This window comes from Thermobia domestica, chromosome 9 (assembly GCF_964235325.1).
Source record: "Thermobia domestica chromosome 9, izTheDome1.hap1.1, whole genome shotgun sequence".
Classification (NCBI taxonomy): Eukaryota; Metazoa; Arthropoda; class Insecta; order Zygentoma; family Lepismatidae; genus Thermobia; species Thermobia domestica.
Genome location: NC_137462.1, coordinates 82,571,387 through 82,589,205, shown reverse-complemented (window position 1 = coordinate 82,589,205; position 17,819 = coordinate 82,571,387). Strand labels below are relative to the sequence as shown.

Here is a 17,819-nt window from a genome sequence, read left to right as displayed (position 1 = left end):
ATGTACTTTTCATTGCAGTTGGCAACACTGTTAACCCTACTGGTGGCCTCCATTTGTTCCCTATTGTGGCAAGTCTCTTTCTATACATCACTTGTCAGCATTGTATTTTGCCGTGGCCCCCCCTTTTTTTTTGCGGAATTTGCAATTTTCCCCCTTGTCCAACCTTGCTGTTTCCCGAACTTCCACCCCTTATATTTCTTGAACCTATTGCTATGGGCAGCTAATTTTTTGGGAATGCTCATCTCTGTTACAGCTCTTTCAATTGCCATAGGCCACATCTTTCACTGCAACTATCATTTTCGGAAGGTTCCCTTGTGAGAACACGTGGATTTTATGGCGAATGTGCTACTGTTATCAACTTACAGACAGACAAGAACATAAGGAATATAATGAATTGTTTAATATTACGGCAATTTTTTGAAAAAAAGTTACATATTACATACTATATTAAGTGCGATTATCTGTGTGCACGTGTAATAAGAATACATGCCCTACGCAATATTTTCCCGAGTTTTTTGTTGTGCAGCCTGTGTAGCCGCGCGGGGTGACCACACGCCTTACTCATGCTCTTGATCCACCACAAACTCATTTGTCTTTTCGCCACATACATTGGGTCATTTTCAACTATGGTGAGTTTTGTCAAATAAAGGTGTTGGGACTGTGTGCTGTGTGTTTTCTTCTTTCCTTGCACACTTTTTTCACGCAGGTGTCCACGTTTTGGATACCTAGGATCATTCAGGTATGTTTGGTGCATGTGGGCTAGGATTCTGTTATCTTTTTGGACACCAGTATATATATATATATATATATATATATATGCAGGGCCGGATTTAGGGGGTACAAAAGTGCACGTGCACCCCCCCCCCTTCGTTGTAAATATACACTACCAAAAGTGAGAAGCTAGCATTAAGTTTTGCAAAACTCAATAGTTTCAGACAATTTTCTGGAGGTTGAAGCAAAAGGATTCATCGCGAGCAGACACTTTGCATTTCCAGGGCAATTCCTTATTCACACCACAGATGCCTAAAGGCATTTAAAAATCTCAAATTCAATTCAAATATACTAGCAGTTATTTGACCATCCCCCTCCCCTTAGAAAATCCTGGATCCGGCGTTGTATATATATATATATATATATATATATATATATATATATATATATATATATATATATATATATATATATATATATATATATATATATATATTAAATGGAAACGACTGGAAAGAGTGCAATCTATCTAACAGGTTAATATGGCGTTGGACACCTTTCGGCCTCAGAACAGCTCTGAAGCGACGTGTCATATAAAAGATTGTGAATGGTAGGAACTCATACTTAACCCTTTAATGGGCAAGCATTGATAGCATTACCATTAAAATATTTAGTTTGTTTTTATGGTTGAACCATGTCTTCCTGATCATAATTTCGTAAATTTTAAAGCATTTTGTACTTTGGTTACAAAATACAGGGTGTTCATTTCAAAGCAACATTGCCATAAAATAGGTCTTATGTGTAGGTACTGAGCAGCATTGCCCTATTATGGTAAAATATCATAAGAATACTCTCAATAATTACCAACAGTTTCGTTGAAATATTTTCCTACAGAGCAAGAAACCACAAATAAAAAAATAATAAGAAGAAAGAACTTTCGCGGAATGTAAGAGATAAAGCTTCTACAATTCTAAATTTGACTGTCTCCTGTTGACGAAGATTAGAAATATCTAAACAAGCAACCCGCAAATTATGTATATGAATATTGTATGAAAGCAATAATACCAATTAAATGATCACTGAAGCTATAATTTGTGCGGATAACGCAATAGAATCCGATGTTCCTTGAGAGCAACACTACCTAATAAATTGTTAATTTCATGAGAGAGGATGAAGATGGAAATCTGCGTCAAATTTGTATTTCCAAAATGGACCACAGTTGTTCATGATCATGAGATGCAAGTCTGGGGATTGGGCGGGATTTACATCGTGGTTAACGATCCAAGGGTCCTATGTTCGAAACTGGCGCAAATCAAAAACATATTTTTCGTTACTCACATAATTATTATTCTATACATTGTCACAGCAAACTAAATATGTATTGGTCCATTTATCATTCATAGAATGTTTCTGTTGAAAGTCATGCAATTATGCCGATGAAATTACGGCATATATTTTGATGAAATTGTGGCGTCAGAGTGCCATATATTTCACCAAAATTTTACGGTATAACTTGTAGAGTGTATAAAAATAAGTGTTAGGTCAAATGGTGTAGATACAGGAAACAAAGTAGAAGCTGTTTGTAGTCTATGATGCGCTACGGATGTACGTAAACCACGATGTTACCTGTGTAGCCACAGTGCCAGTGTTGGCAAGGGCGATTTTTGTTATATATGATATGGTATGCAAACGTTAAAACGCGTATTCTAGGACGTTTGTGGCTATGCGTTCTAGACCTTCCCAAATGAACAGTATATGTTTGCGTGTAACACTTCAAACAGATAACACAGGCACTTGCTACATTTTTATCTTACTGGCATTTCACCTGCAAAATCTGTTCCAGTAAATTGTAGGTGATTTTCATGCGAAACCATCTGAGCTGTTTACAGTGTATATTTTATATGCGTATTTCGCGGCTATATTTAGATACACGATGTAGAAATTGTTATCCATTTGTATTATTTTCCTCACCTACTAGTGGTAATGGACCTTTACACCAAATTTTGTTTTTGTAGTACGAGCTGTTTGATTCAGGATTTTATTCGGCCATATTGGTTTCCAGATGGTGATATTTTGAACCGTTTAATGCTTTTCTTACACGTCTATTGATACTGTACATTCGTAGTACAATTCGTTTTCCAGACACGAGTCGTTGACACATTGACATTTTGATAGACCATATTGGGTTCAATATGTCAACGTCCGCGAAATTTCAAACCAATAGATGTGTGGTTTTCATACATATTATTATTATTATTAAGTCTTCTGCCTTTCGGCAGGTCCTGGGACTAATGAGGATTTTTTTTTTTCAATTTTAGATTTTGGTCTGGAAATGTTTCTTCCACTTTTGTCGATCTTCAGCTTCCTCTTTTAACCACCAATATTTTCTCCTATCTTTCAAACCATCGATCAGCTGTGTTCTTCTTCTTCCTATTCCTCGCTTCCCTTCCATCTTTCCTCCTATGGCGGTGTGAAGAAGACAATTCCTTCGCAAGATGTGTCAAATCCAATTGGCCTTTCTACGAAGGATGGTGGCTAGAAGTGTCCTCTTTTCTTCTATCCGTTTTAAAACATCTTCGTTTGTTGCTCTCTCTGTCCATTTTATCTTCTCCAACTTCCTCCAACACCACATTTCGAAGCTCTCCAAATATTTCCTTTCTAACTTCCGTAATGTCCAAGTCTCTGAACCATACAGTCCAATGCTCCACATATAGCACTTGACCAACTTCTTCTTAAGTCCAATATTGAGCCTAGTAGTTAAGAGTGATCTTTTCTTGTTGAATGCTTCTTTAGCTATGGCAATTCTTGACCTCATCTCTTTGGTGCAGTAAGCGTCTCTCGTCAAAATACTTCCCAGATACTTGAAATTATCGACCTCTTCAAGTTCTCTTTGTTCTACTCTGATCCGTAAGGGCGTGTTTCTACGGGATATTCTCATGACTTTCGACTTTTCGATGTTAATTTCCATTCCATACAGTTTTCCAGTGTCAACTATTTTGTCAATCATCTCCTGTAGTCCCCCTTCGGTTTTAGCTATTATAACCGTATCATCTGCATACCTGATCTTGTTAATGATCTGCCCTCCAATCTTGAAATCATCAATTCCCATTAATGCTTCCTTCATTAAACATTCACTGCAAATGTTGAATAATTGGGGCGACAAACTACATCCTTGTCTGATTTCTCTTCCAATCTCCACACTATTGGTTTCTCCTTCATTCAAGCGCAACTTCACTCGTTCCTGTGTACAGGTTTTGAATGAGTCATCAATCTCTCCAGTTGACTCCGATTTCTTTAAGTATTTTCAGAAGTTCGTCCAATTGACTCGGTCGAAAGCTTTTCGCCAGTCGATGAAGCACAACCATAACTCTTCCTTTACATCAAGAAGTCTTTCTGATATAATTCTCATCAATCCATAGCATCTCTGGTGCCTTTTCCTTTCCGGAATCCAAATTGATCTTCTTCTAACCTCTCATCTATCTTACTTTCCAGCCGCCTATTCAGTATGCGTGCAATGATCTTTCCAGTATGGGAAATCAGGCTAATGGTTTTGTGATCGCTGCACTTCTTTGCTTGGTTTTCTTGGACAATGCAATCATTGTAACATCAAGAAAATCCTTTGGCCATTCTCCACTCAGGTAGATCTTGTTAATCAGTGAAGTCATTACTTTCATTGCGTTGTCTCCTAATCCCTTGAGCAGATCTATTGGTATGTCGTCTTCTCCAGTGGCCTTTCTCTTTCGCATGTCTTTGATTACTTCACTTTTCAATATACTGGGTCCTTTTTCTTCATCATCCACCTCTTCCTCTTCTTCGATCACAATATCTTTGGGGTGGTTCTTCTGATCATACAGATCTTTTATGTATTTCTCCCAAATTCTAAGGATTCTTTGATGGTCAGTGTTTACATTACCTTCTTGATCTTCGATGCCGAACGTTCGTATTCTTTTGTTAGCTTTCCCTCCTAATTCTTGTGCTTTCTGGTACATCAGATCATACCTGCCGCGCCGTTGAAGTTCCATTATTTCTTCACATATCTGTTCCATGTACTTTTCTTTGGCTTTGTCTGTCTCTCTTCTCAGTTCATTATTCAGCCTTCTGTATTCCTTGATGTCCGTGTTTTTCGTCCTTCTGCGTTCTTCCATCTTCTTAAGCGTTGCTTCAGTTATCCATGGATTTCTCGGTGTTCTTTCCATCCTGCCAATGTTATTGTGGAGTGTGCAAGTAGAATCTGTTTAACTTTTCCCCAACTATTCTCTGTATTGTCAACCACATCGCCCATTGCACAGAATTTTTCTTCAATTTCTTCTTTCACATCATCGTCGATATTTCTTAGTCGCTCCAAGTTCCATTTTCGATTTCTCTTCCCATCTTTCTTGATCGACTTTAACCAGGTTTGCACTTTCGCCACCAGGAGATTGTGATCCGAATCAATGTCCGCTCCTGGAAGTGTCTTCACGTCTCGTACACTATTCCTGAAACGTTGCTTCACAAGAATGTAATCGATTTGGTAGCCTTTCGTATCTCCTGGACTTTTCCACGTGTACAGCTTGTTTTTCTTTTCTTAAACCATGTGTTCATGACCACCAGATCATGTTGCCTCCAAAAATCGATAAGCATTTGACCTCGTTTGTTTCTTCTACCTAGTCCAAACAGTCCCAATACCTTATTCTCAACTCCTTCTCCTACTACGCTGTTGAAGTCTCCCATTACTACGGCGTTGACCTTACCTCTTCCTTCCTGATGCAATATGTCACTAATCTGATCATAAATTACTTCTACTTCATTATCATCATGGCCGGTTGTTGGCATATACACTTGCATTATCACAATATCCACTGGTTGTGCATGTAGTTTTACAAACATCAAGCGGTCACTGCAGTATTTCACTTTGGTTACATTTCTTGCTACTTCGTTCTTCATTGCTATCGCGACACCATTCTCGCCCTTATCGCCACCCGATAGTATATTCTGTAATTTCCCGATATTATCTCATCTTTCCCTGGTCATCTCACTTCACTCAAGTCCATTATGTCCACTTTACATTTGTCCATTTCCACTTCTAAATTTTCAAGTTTTCCCTCACGTCGTAGAGTCCGTAAGTTCCAGGTTTCTATGCTGAAATTAAAGTTATTATTATTTTCTCCTCTGATGATTCTTCCCGGAGCAGTCCCCATCCGGAGATCCGAACGGGGGACTATTTTACCTCCGGAATTTTTTACCTCCGGTCAACGGCCTTCTGGAAAAAAAGATAATGTGGTAGTATTCCCATTTCCTTTCCACATCTCCATGCCGTTGACCATCTAGTGGTTCATCCACCTTTTAGGACAGTTTCCCCTCCTAAGGACAAGAAGGTGCTCTGACCTCCACCCGCTCATCCGCCTTCCCAGAAGGCCGTTAGCACTTGGTAGAAACTTGGCTCCTTATCCCGGGAGTCGGTCGGTCCCCACCTATGTTAGCCGCCAAACACGATGCCTGCTTTCTCGCGCGAGGAGATTTAGGTTGGGATTTTCCCTTCGTTTAGGATGAGACCCGAAGGCTTTTCTCAAACCTCTCCAGTACTTTTAGAAAGCTTCATACATATATCAATCTGCAAAACATTAAGTCAATCTGCCCATGGGAAGTGGATGAGAGGTTGCTTGCAAAAGTCGATTGGCATGACCCTCGGGCGGCCATATTGAATTTATCCTTTGCTGTCGGCCCGGCATATTTCACCAGTATTCCTTCGTGGCCCTCCTCTATCTAAATATATGCGCAGTTTCCGGATCCCCGATTCTTGGGAAAGAACATTACCGGTACTTGTCAGTAAGATAATATAAAGAACTAGAGATGCCCTTCCCTATGTCGCAGTGTTGATTCAAGCGTGTTCTCAATTGCAGCTTTCCTTTTGAGATATCCTCTTCCAAGATGGCGTATTCCGTAAGTTTCACTCAGAGTATAAATAATGTGGACAATGCGTATAAATAATGATGGGGACTCCCCAGTTGGGAGCTCTCTAATTTGTAATATGAAACCATAGGCAACGCTGTATGTGAGAAATGCGTGAACTTCACAATAAGCTTGCGAAACTTGCTAATTAGTAACATTTTGGTCCTTGTATCTTTTAAAAAATACTACACTTACTAATGGTACCAGTACACATATGGTGGGCTAGTTATCTACATCTCTGCCATATATTGTATTACTTGTCATATTTTCAGCGCTTTGCTCTTGTGGTATTTAACTAAGCTTAATCCCTCTTGGTGCAGATGTCAGCAAAGTGGAAGTTAAGAAAATCTGTAGAAGGAAAACTTGTGACAAGTGTCTAAAAATTACCGTAGATTTCGAACAATACCAAATGCTACAACCCTTTACGTTATCCGCTCTACGATTTACGACACTAAATCTGAAATTATTATTTTTAAAGCTAAATCGAGCGCCTGTGATTTTTAACTAACAAATTCCACTAAAACAAAAATAATTGAAGACCACAATTGAGACAATCTAATATATGGAAATATAAAACTTTAAATGTTCCAAGTAGTGATGTGAGGTGGAAAATTTTCCACGGAAAATTTTCAATTCTAAAAAGATATCAACAATCAAGTAACAATTCCTCAGTGATCATAAAATTGATTAAATTCGTGTTTAGAAGTATTAAAAGGTGAAAGATCGTTTAAAGATCTGAAAAATTTCATGGCTTAGACAATTTTCAGTACTATGTAGAACAAGTGAAACAATTTTTCATGAAACGAAAAATTGTCTGTCCTGTATGGAAAAATTGAAAAACTTTGTGTGTCGGAAAATTTTCATCATTTTGAAGCAAAAAGTAAATCGGAAAGTTTTATTGCTCTGTGTAAACAAGTGAAAGGAATTTTCATAGATCGCAAAATTTTCATTGCGATGTAGAAACAAATAGAAAATACTTTTCGTGAGCTGGACAATTTTGGATATTATATATAGTGATATTAGATGGAAAATTTTCAATTATATTTAACTGCACATTGAGCTACAAAGTTTAATTCCTGTAGAGGAAAGTTAGTCAGCAAAATTTTCCAATTAACTTCGGGAACCAGAAAATTTTCTAATATTCAAGTTGGGAAGTAAAAATTTACAAAGTGTTTCTCTCTCTCTCTCTCTCTCTCTCTCTCTCTTTCTCTCTCTCTCTCTGCGAGTTACTTCGTTGCTAAGTGGTTAGCATACGCACGTTTGGCATGGGAGACCTGGCTTCGATTCCCGGCGGGAGCTCATGTAGTTCGGATTCCACGTTAATCAGTAGGTAATGTTTCATATAGCCTCGATGCTGAATGGGATGTTAAACTCAAAATCAACTCAATTCAACTCTCTCTCTCTCTATCTCTCTTTCTATGTGGGGTAGTGCAGGGAACATACATCGAGTTCATATAGAGTACAAATATCTCATTCTGTTATTTAAAATTTAAATTTAAGTGATGAATATTTCCCGATTCATACAAACATTCTCTACTTATTCCTACATCGTTTTTAGCAGTAAAATTTAGTGGTAATAAATGTTGTTTAAAAACGTTTCATGAAGTGAAAATCTAACGATTCTTCATTTCTTCAAAAAGGTTTCAGAAACTTCAATGCGTTCTTCCCGCAGAATCCACCTTTGATCTCACAAAATTATACTTCGTCAGTTTGATACGCGTAAGACGATTTTTTCTCATAGCTTTACTACTTTTCTAGATTTACATAATGTAACATTTATAAATAAGTAGAGATAATATTAAGTGCCTACTGTAAATTTTTGACTGCCCAAAACTTAGATTTAAGTAACTCATGAAAACAAATAATGACCATTTTCTGAAAAAAAAAATATATATATTTATTCATATATTCATTCAGAAGAGAAAGTGAAATATAACTAATAAGGAAGCTGATTTGTGTAGTTGTTCTTTCAATAAAATAATAAAAGAAACGCAAAAAGCTGCACTGTTACCTTGTGTTCTAAAAGCAACAAGAAATTTCATTTTAATTTACAAAATTTTAAAAAATATTTAATTTTTTTATAGATATGTATTTGATCTATCGAATTGGTATTATTTCTAATACATTTTTATATATAATAACTAGCAGCGTTCACCCCGCTTCGCTGCGGTCACCCCGGAACGCAATAAACTTTGTTACTTAGATAATTTTTACTTTTTCGCTTTCAAGTGATATGATAAAAACCATAGAAGATTGCAGTAAATCTTAACATTATATCGCCTGTCATTTATGTTAACCCGCCCCGCTTCGCTGCGGTCATCCCGGTGCTGGCATATTGTAAAAGTGTCTGTAAAAATAAGCAAATCAATTAAAAAATTTTAAACAGAAGATTCAAGCTATTTTCCGCTGTATATCGCCTGTCATTTATGTTAACCCGCCGAGTGACACGGTCATGCGGGTTGCATATAAATACGTTTATTTTTACCTATGATGAACTAATAACAAAGGATTTGTACGTTATGGACACTTGAATGGTCAATTATCTCAAGACACTGGTAATTAAAAATTAAAGTGATATGATAAAAACCATCTAGGGTCCAAATCCTAATAACCCCCCAAAAATGAAAGAAATTGGTTCAGCCGTATTAGCGTGATGAGCGGACAAAGGATTTTGTACGTTCTCTTTTATATATATAGAATGGTATTTTTACAATAAAAATATCTGCTCTAAGATGTTGATTATACAAATTTCCAGTATTAAAATTATGTATTATGACGTTAAACACAATAAAACCAAAGCATTTCTTATATACCACTTATCTTCATAAGGAACGTTTATGTAGTTATTTCATTACATAAGCAGGAATATATGTGAAGAAAAAGTGGAATTTTCTGGTTTTGAAATATTTAATAAATTCAGAAAGGTTTATATTTGATTTCTTGCTACATTTTAAATATTGGAATGGGATATTTGTTCTCTACGAACTCCATGTATGTTTCCTGCACTTTACACACACACACACACACACATATATATATATATATATATATATATATATATATATATATATATATATATATATATATATATATATATATATAAGTAGTAGAAAATGGATCGATCTGGGCCAGACCTGGCTCAACCTAGGACAACTCACAAGCCACTGAGAAAATGACCACCTTGCACCGTGAGACCACGGCCTTTTACGACCTCCATTTTAGGGGTGAATTCGTTCCCTTTTATGAGCACTTTTAAGGGGGGTGACCTCGTTCTCTTTTACGAGCTCCATTTTAGGGGGTGAACTCATTCCCTTTTATGAGCCCTTATTTTAATATAGCAGAAATTACGAACACATAGAAGAGAAGATAACACATAACACTACGTAACATACAGCAGAACAGATAATACATAGCACAGTTAATAAAAGAACATGGCTTATTTTCCAACCCCTATTTTAATATAGCAGAAATTACGAACACATAGAAGAGAAGATAACACATAACACTACGTAACATACAGCAGAACAGATAATACATAGCACAGCTAATAAAAGAACATGGCTTATTTTCCAACCCCTATTTTACCATAGCAGAAATTACACTGAGATTATGAACACACAGCAGTTGAACATAGCACAGCTAATAAAAGAACATGGCTTATTTTCCAACCCCTATTTTAACATAGCAGAAATTACACACGGTCTTTTACGACCTCCATTTTAGGGGGTGTATTCATTCCCTTTTATGAGCATATTTTTCAACCCCTATTATAACATAGCACATCAGACAGAGCCAGGGGTGAACTCGTTCTCTTTTATGAGCACATTTTTTCAACCCCTTAGCATCAGACTACATAGCACATCAGACAGAGACTACGAAACATAGCAGGGGTGAACATAACGAACATAGCAGAGAATAGGGGTGGACTCGATTACGAACACACAGCAGAACAGATAATACATAGCACAGCTAATAAAAGAACATGGCTTATTTTCCAACCCCTATTTTAACATGACATGAAGATTAGATAACACATAAGAGTACATAACACAACAAGGGTGTATTCGTTCTCTTTTATGAGCATATTTTCTTTTACGGGGGTAGGAACACCCCCAACCCTCCTCCTTTCTCATCCAGGGCTTTGGACCGGCAATGGCGGAGTTTAAAAAAATAACATCATCATCATACTCTCATCAATGAATGAAGCATAATATCATTAGCATCAATAGTAGTGAGTGAGAATTTGTTTAAAAAATCCTGCATCGAATAACCAGATGCACGACATGCTAAATATAGGAAACAGTAATGTCCACAAAATTGAGATAAATCACCTTGAATACGTCTATTATTCCATGTATAATACAGACAGTTTCGTTTTAAAAACCTTATATGATGTTGTATATAGGGAGGTATACCATAGCTATCGAAATACTCTCCCACACACATATTAGATATATAAACAGCAACCCAATGTTCACCAGGCTTATCACTAGAATCAGTGTTTATAATTATAGCGGCTGGAAATGTATGAATAAACAAAGGTAACTCATCAGCAGCATACACACCAATAAAATGATCTTTAGGCAAATTTTGTTGTAATGCTTCATAAAGCTCAATTGTATTTAACATTTTCTTTCTTTAATTAATATATATTTTTCTCTGAAAATCAATTTCTAATTCTGAAGAGAATTCACCATAAATAATTGTTGTTACAGGAGATGGCAGTGCTTCTTTAAAATGAACCTCTAAACGTACACTTCCTTGCCGTTGTGGACTAGTATGAAATGCAGCACTTGCGCTTGAATCAGGAGTTAAATCAAACACCAGTAGAGTATAACCATTAGGATATTCAGCACGTGAAATATCATTACCTTGATTAGAATAATAAATACCTGAACCTGTAAATAACGTAGAATATGCTTGTACATATAGATTATTATCAAAATCCGTTTGTAATGGTTTGAAGGGGACTGGATTTCCATCAACATACAATGTAAAAAATGACATACTAAAATGTTGAAAATTGAATGGATTTGTTTGATAATTACCATTAAAAGCAGTATTAGTAACAAAACCAATAATAATACGTTTAGGCACTAGGCCTGAAAATAGATCTGGAAGTGTACTATCCATAATTCCTTGTGGCAGAGTTTCAGTCTTCACTTGCACTTTTGTTATAGGATATTTTACTCTAAATTTAGGATTTTGTAATACTTTATTTTGTGCTATTTTAACTGCTGGTGATACATCAACCTTTTTCACAAGCAATGTTGCATCTGTAATTACAACTTTTCCATCAGCATCTGCGTCGCCCATTAGACAAAATGTAGGTTTAGCTGGAATTAGTTTAATACGCAATTGTACACCATTCAGTAAAAATTTCTCCTGATTGAAAATATCAGCATGAATATAACCCAATAATTCAAATGACTGACTTAAAGCAGTGAGAAGAAAACGTTGTTTAAATCCTACATTAGCATCAGCCACACTGTCCATATGCCCTGCAGTATCTTTAAACCACATTGATGTTTGAAGATGCGTTGATTTAGCTTCAGCATTATAATTTAGTAGTTTTTCAATATACGATCGATATGGATATGTATGTGAAGAGTAGGAAATAAGTTGATTATTTAAATATACTTGCAATTCACTGAACATTGCATTGAGAAAATCATTTACAGGGCCGATTTTCTTATCGGCAGAAGTTAAATTAGAACCATCTGATTTAGTAATTTTACCTTTAACATATAACATTGTGTGCGGTAAGTCAATATAGTCATCCCCATGACCGGGGACTACAAATTCTATTGGTGCATTATCAGCTAATGAAGCCACAGGTTTATATGGAACTATTTTATTACCTATAATACTGGTTTGAGTGGGTAAACCAGCAAATAAATCTAATTCTGATTTCATACACTCACACTGCATTTTTGTCTTTTTTCTCTTTTCTTACTATTATATTCACACATGGTAAAATTTACAATACCGTATTACGTCTACGAAAATGTAATTTTACACATACACTACCATATTGGAAAGGAAGTGGATTACCTGTACTATCTCTTAAATCAATAATAATTTGATCAAATTGTTTACGTTGCACAGTGACATAATGAGGATTATCAAAAATATGTACATTATTAATACCATGCTCTGTAATATTTGTATTTATAATACGTAACAATGGAGCTACGGTGTCACCCACCATTTGTGGTTCTACAATATCACTGTAAATATACATAAGTGTAGGTAGCGCTTTTTGTAAATCAGGTGGATAACGAGCATGATGAACAACTGCAATATCTTCTTGTTGAATATGATCAAAACCTAGTATTCGGGCTAGTTCAGGAGATAGGCGTACTTCTATATGCTTCTCTTGATCTTTTATTACTCTATTAACCTCAATTCGTTTCACTGATGCTTTGACTTTTAATTGTAAATTTAATATATCACTTTTATGATTAATTTGAGATAGAATATCATCAACATTATAATAGTGTCCTGGTAAGATTTTAGTTATGTTCCAGCTTTCTGTATTCATGAGACGATAATAAATATTATTTGTATATTTGGAAACATTCTGAAATGAACTTGTATAATGCACTTCAACAACAGCTGTTTCCCACACTCCTTTCTCCAGTACAATAGGTTGATATAATTTAGTAGTATAACAAGCAAGAGTATTTTGAGGAAAATATTTCATAGAACTATTGCTAGGAAGTGTGAGATAAAAACTATCACTTTGCTCCATAATTAATCAATCAAAGATATCTTTGGATCTTTTTATCCGTTTCACACCACCACCACCACTAAAATGAACGTTCTTTCTTTTTCTTCTTCCAGATCCTTCCAACACCTGATTTAATTTATTTTGAGCTTTGTTTTTTAAATTTGTTTTGGCTTCTTGCCATCGATCTTGTAAAGACTCTTCAATAGGTCTATTATTATCTAGTACATCTCCTGCTATATTAATTCCTGTACGTATCAATTCATTACCAACAGTTTTTGCACCTTGTTTTAATAAAGGAAATACAGTACGAAATAAACCTCCTAGAAAACTACCAATGCCATAACCTTCTTGATATGGTGCACCTCTATACACGTTATAATCACTTCCTGCTTGGTGTATGTAGTAATTGAGATAGGGCTCATTCATCTTTCTTTCTTTCTTTCTATATACTTAAAACTATCAATAGATAACAATAGATTATTATTATTATTATTGCTTATAAGTACACCATTTGCGTTTACGGGGTGGAGGACCATCTTCTTCTTCGTCTTCTTCGTCTTCTTCTGTTAGTTTTCTAATATAATCTATTCGTTGAGGATTACCAATGTACTCTAAAGGTATATTGGCTTTTGCTAATAATGTAGCAAAAGGTTTCCAGCCAGCAACTGAAATATTTTTCTTACGACATCTAACAAAATCGGATATCAAATCCACTATATTTGCACCTGGAATTAATTTATTATTAATATTCACATTTCCATTATCGTCCCATTGAATATTTGGATTTTGTTTCAATTTACGTAATAAAGGTCTCGCTTTACGTTTACAAATTTCAGGGAGAGTAGATATTATTTCATCATCATCCTCCTCATCCTCGTCCCCTTGTTCTTCCTCGGTAGTAGTAGTGGTAGTTGCTGTTGTTGTAACTGCTGCCGGTTTTTGAATTATATTTAAATATTTTTGTAAGACTTCTCTATATTTTGTCCATTTATCTTCTACATTTAAACTTTTATTATTTAAAATTTCTTTCATTTCATCATCAAGATTAAATATCGTTTGATAATGATGTAATTTTTCTGGTGTGATTAAAATAAGTTTTTGTGCGTTTTGCATAATTATTTAATTAAACTAGATAGTATACCTCCAATAATAGGTGCAAGCAAAGCAGTAAGAAAACCACCTTTTTGTATAATTATTCGTTTTTTCTTCTGTTTTAATGACGGACCTTTTTTCACCAAATATCTCAGTTCCTTTTTATATTTTTTTAGCTTATTTATCTCTGTTTTATTTAATGGAACATTTCCCTGTAATACGTTATAGGAACATTCACAAATAGAGCGAATTAAATCAGGATCTGCATTTTGTAAAATTGCCTTACGTGCTTTCGGTTTTGACTTTGCTAAAAGTTTTAACAAAAGTGCATTTTCCTTACTAATCATTTTTACGGCTATTAAAGCACAAATAGTTGTTAGAATATAAACCATATTACAATTATTATTTTTTTACAGGTACATAAACATAATTAAAAGAATCTGTTGGAAAGATATTTGTTCGAACTCGCTGCTCATCAGGAGTATTTTGTTTTAAATCAAAGAGTAAATAACCATGTGCAATTCGAGTTGCATCTTGATATGCTTCTTGAATAAATTTTGTATTACCTGGATACAATTGTCGTGCGAGATAATTAATTTGAGCTTGGTCTCTAGGATTTTTAAAACAAACAATATAATGACAATTTAACGAAATATCCCGCATTCCTTTTTGTTGATGGAAAATATTCTGTGTTATAAATATTACACTTATATTTCTATGATGACTACCCTTAGTAAATATATCTACAATCCGATGGTCACACTCACGCATTAAATCATCTATAATGACAAGATGTGGACCCTCATGTGCTTGAAATTCATTATTTTGAGGTAAACCTTCTTTAAACGTACAGTTTGAAATAGTATCATACAACGGTTGCCATTCACCATAACACCATACAATATTTTTAAATAACTTGCTATAATGGTCAAGAAATGTTTTAACAAAATATGATTTTCCACAACCTGTAGGACCTGCTACCATACATGTAAAAGGAATTTTCCATTCCATTTCTATTACAGATATTGTGACGACATGCTTCACCTATAAATTCTTGACTTCTCTTTTTTTACAATATAGTATGTTTTAAATCAATCCAAGAATTTTCACTTTTTGGCAGACCTAACCATTTCACATAGGCCTTATTATTTTTCTTTCGCAACACTTTTTCAATTAAATATGTGTTTGGAAATTTCGTTATTTGTAATTCGTGTCCGTAAAATCTTCCCTCAATAGGTTTATTATTTGAGTCTACTAAGTGATATGTCGGAGGATTAGTGAAGAAAACTTTAGCAATTCGAAAAATTTCTGTACTCCAATTGCGTGTAAAACCTCTATCAAAACCAGGACGCTTAAGTTTACTAATTCTTACATATTCACCTATCTTAAATTTACTTTTTCTTTTTAGCACAGAAAACTTTTTGCAATAGATGTTTGTCAATAGATGTTTTTCATTTTCTTTTTTAATAGCGTCGATAGGTTTCATTTTAATAGTGGAATGAATAGTATTATTATATTTATGTAGTAATTCCGGCAGAATGCCAATCCATTTATAATTTCCCTGCAGTGTAAATTGTCTCCACATTATGTTACGTAACGATCTATTAAATCTTTCAATAATACTTGCTTTCACATCACTGTACGTGGAATAATGTTTAATGTTATTTTGGTTCATCGCCTTCTGAAACTCTGAGTTATAAAATTCTCGACCCCTGTCAGTTTGTAAAAATTTAGGGCTTTTGTTTGCTTTTCTCAGTACTGTTATAAATGCTTGTGTAATTTCTTTCCCAGTTTTATTTTTCACAGGAATAGCCCAAGCATATTTCGAGAATGTATCTATCACAGTTAATAAATATTTGAAATTTCGATTAATTTTTGCTAGACCTTTCAATTTTCCACTATTCATTTCAACTAAATCAGCTTGCCATAAATCATGAATCCCTTTCGTTATAACGGGTATTCGAGGATAGTTTCGTCTTGCACTTTTATGTAATTCTGCAACTATTTGTTCTCGAACTGATTGTGACATTTTTTTTTAATACTAATATATCCAAAAAAAAAAAATTATATCGTATTTACAATATACAAATCGTACATTTTACATCTTTATTATTATTATACCCCCAAGGAACAGTGTGTATATTACAATTTAAAATTTTTCTTTTGTCATCATACGGATCTAATGCTAATTTTCTTACCTGATTTGTTGTTAAATTATGGTATTTACTTTTAATTTCAAATTGTGTTTTATAGATCGTTTCGTTTTTAAATATACATGATTTATAATCGTCAAACGTAATTTGTTCTTTAACTATATTTTTCTTGATCCCTTTACATTTTTTCAATTCTTTATTTTCACCAGTTTTTATAGCATAATTTTTTGCTCGTAACCCAACATATTCAATCATAGGAACTCCACCTAATTCGTCTTTCATTTTACCCAAAACGTGTTTATTTTTTGTGCTATATAAAGAATTATTTTCAGGATAATTTGAGGTGTCAAAATACTCATTCATATCTTTTATATCGTTATAAATATTGTTAGTTTTAATTTGGTAAATGAAAGAGTCAGTATCCATATATGCAATTCTAATTTTATCTCCATATCGCGGTTTCATTATATTATAATGGAATTCATACATTGCTAATTTTGATAATTCTAAAACTGTTGCTCCTACGTAAATTGGTTTATTAAGGGTTACCGATTTTTTTACCATATGAAACAATGCCAAATTATCAGCCAATTTTACCCAATTTTCAAACTGATTTTGCGCTACTAATTTTTTACACTTTTTTTCATTGTTAATTAATTTTATATCAATTCGTTTTCGTACATTCTCCATTGTCTTTCCGTATACCGAATTATTTAATAACTTATAGAAATCTTTTTCAAATTCAATTGTAGCATGTGCACGGCGTTGAGTATTTTCTTGAATATAAGATGCAAGCCATTTAGATTGACGAAACCATAATATTTTATGTACTTTTACCAATATTAAACCTTGTTTTAGATAAAATTGTAATACTCTATAATGCAAGATATAATTCGATTTCGGTTTAAGTGTCAATAGTAATTTTGAATATTTACCATTCGGTGGAACTTCATTAGTTGGAGCACACGGAAAATCAGAATGGTATTCGTGTAAATCAGTTGGATACTCTAAATCCACTTCTAGAAAAAATCCCCATTCACTATCCGTGGGCCAATTGATAATTTTATGTTTGTCTTGCCAATTGTCAATTTTATCCTCCCACCGAAAACCACCATATGGTAAATAGTCAATCATTGATAGTCCGTACAGATTGTTCATGTCAATATACAGTAAATAAGATTTTTCTTTTTCCGCATCAAAAT

At 34.4% G+C, this 17,819-nt stretch overlaps 1 long non-coding RNA gene across 1 annotated transcript in view; it reads left to right on the top strand.

The window, feature by feature from the left end:
• LOC145694034 (uncharacterized) overlaps nucleotides 1-17,819 on the top strand; it is a 71,955-nt gene that overhangs the window by 41,613 nt on the left and 12,523 nt on the right. The window lies entirely within an intron of this gene.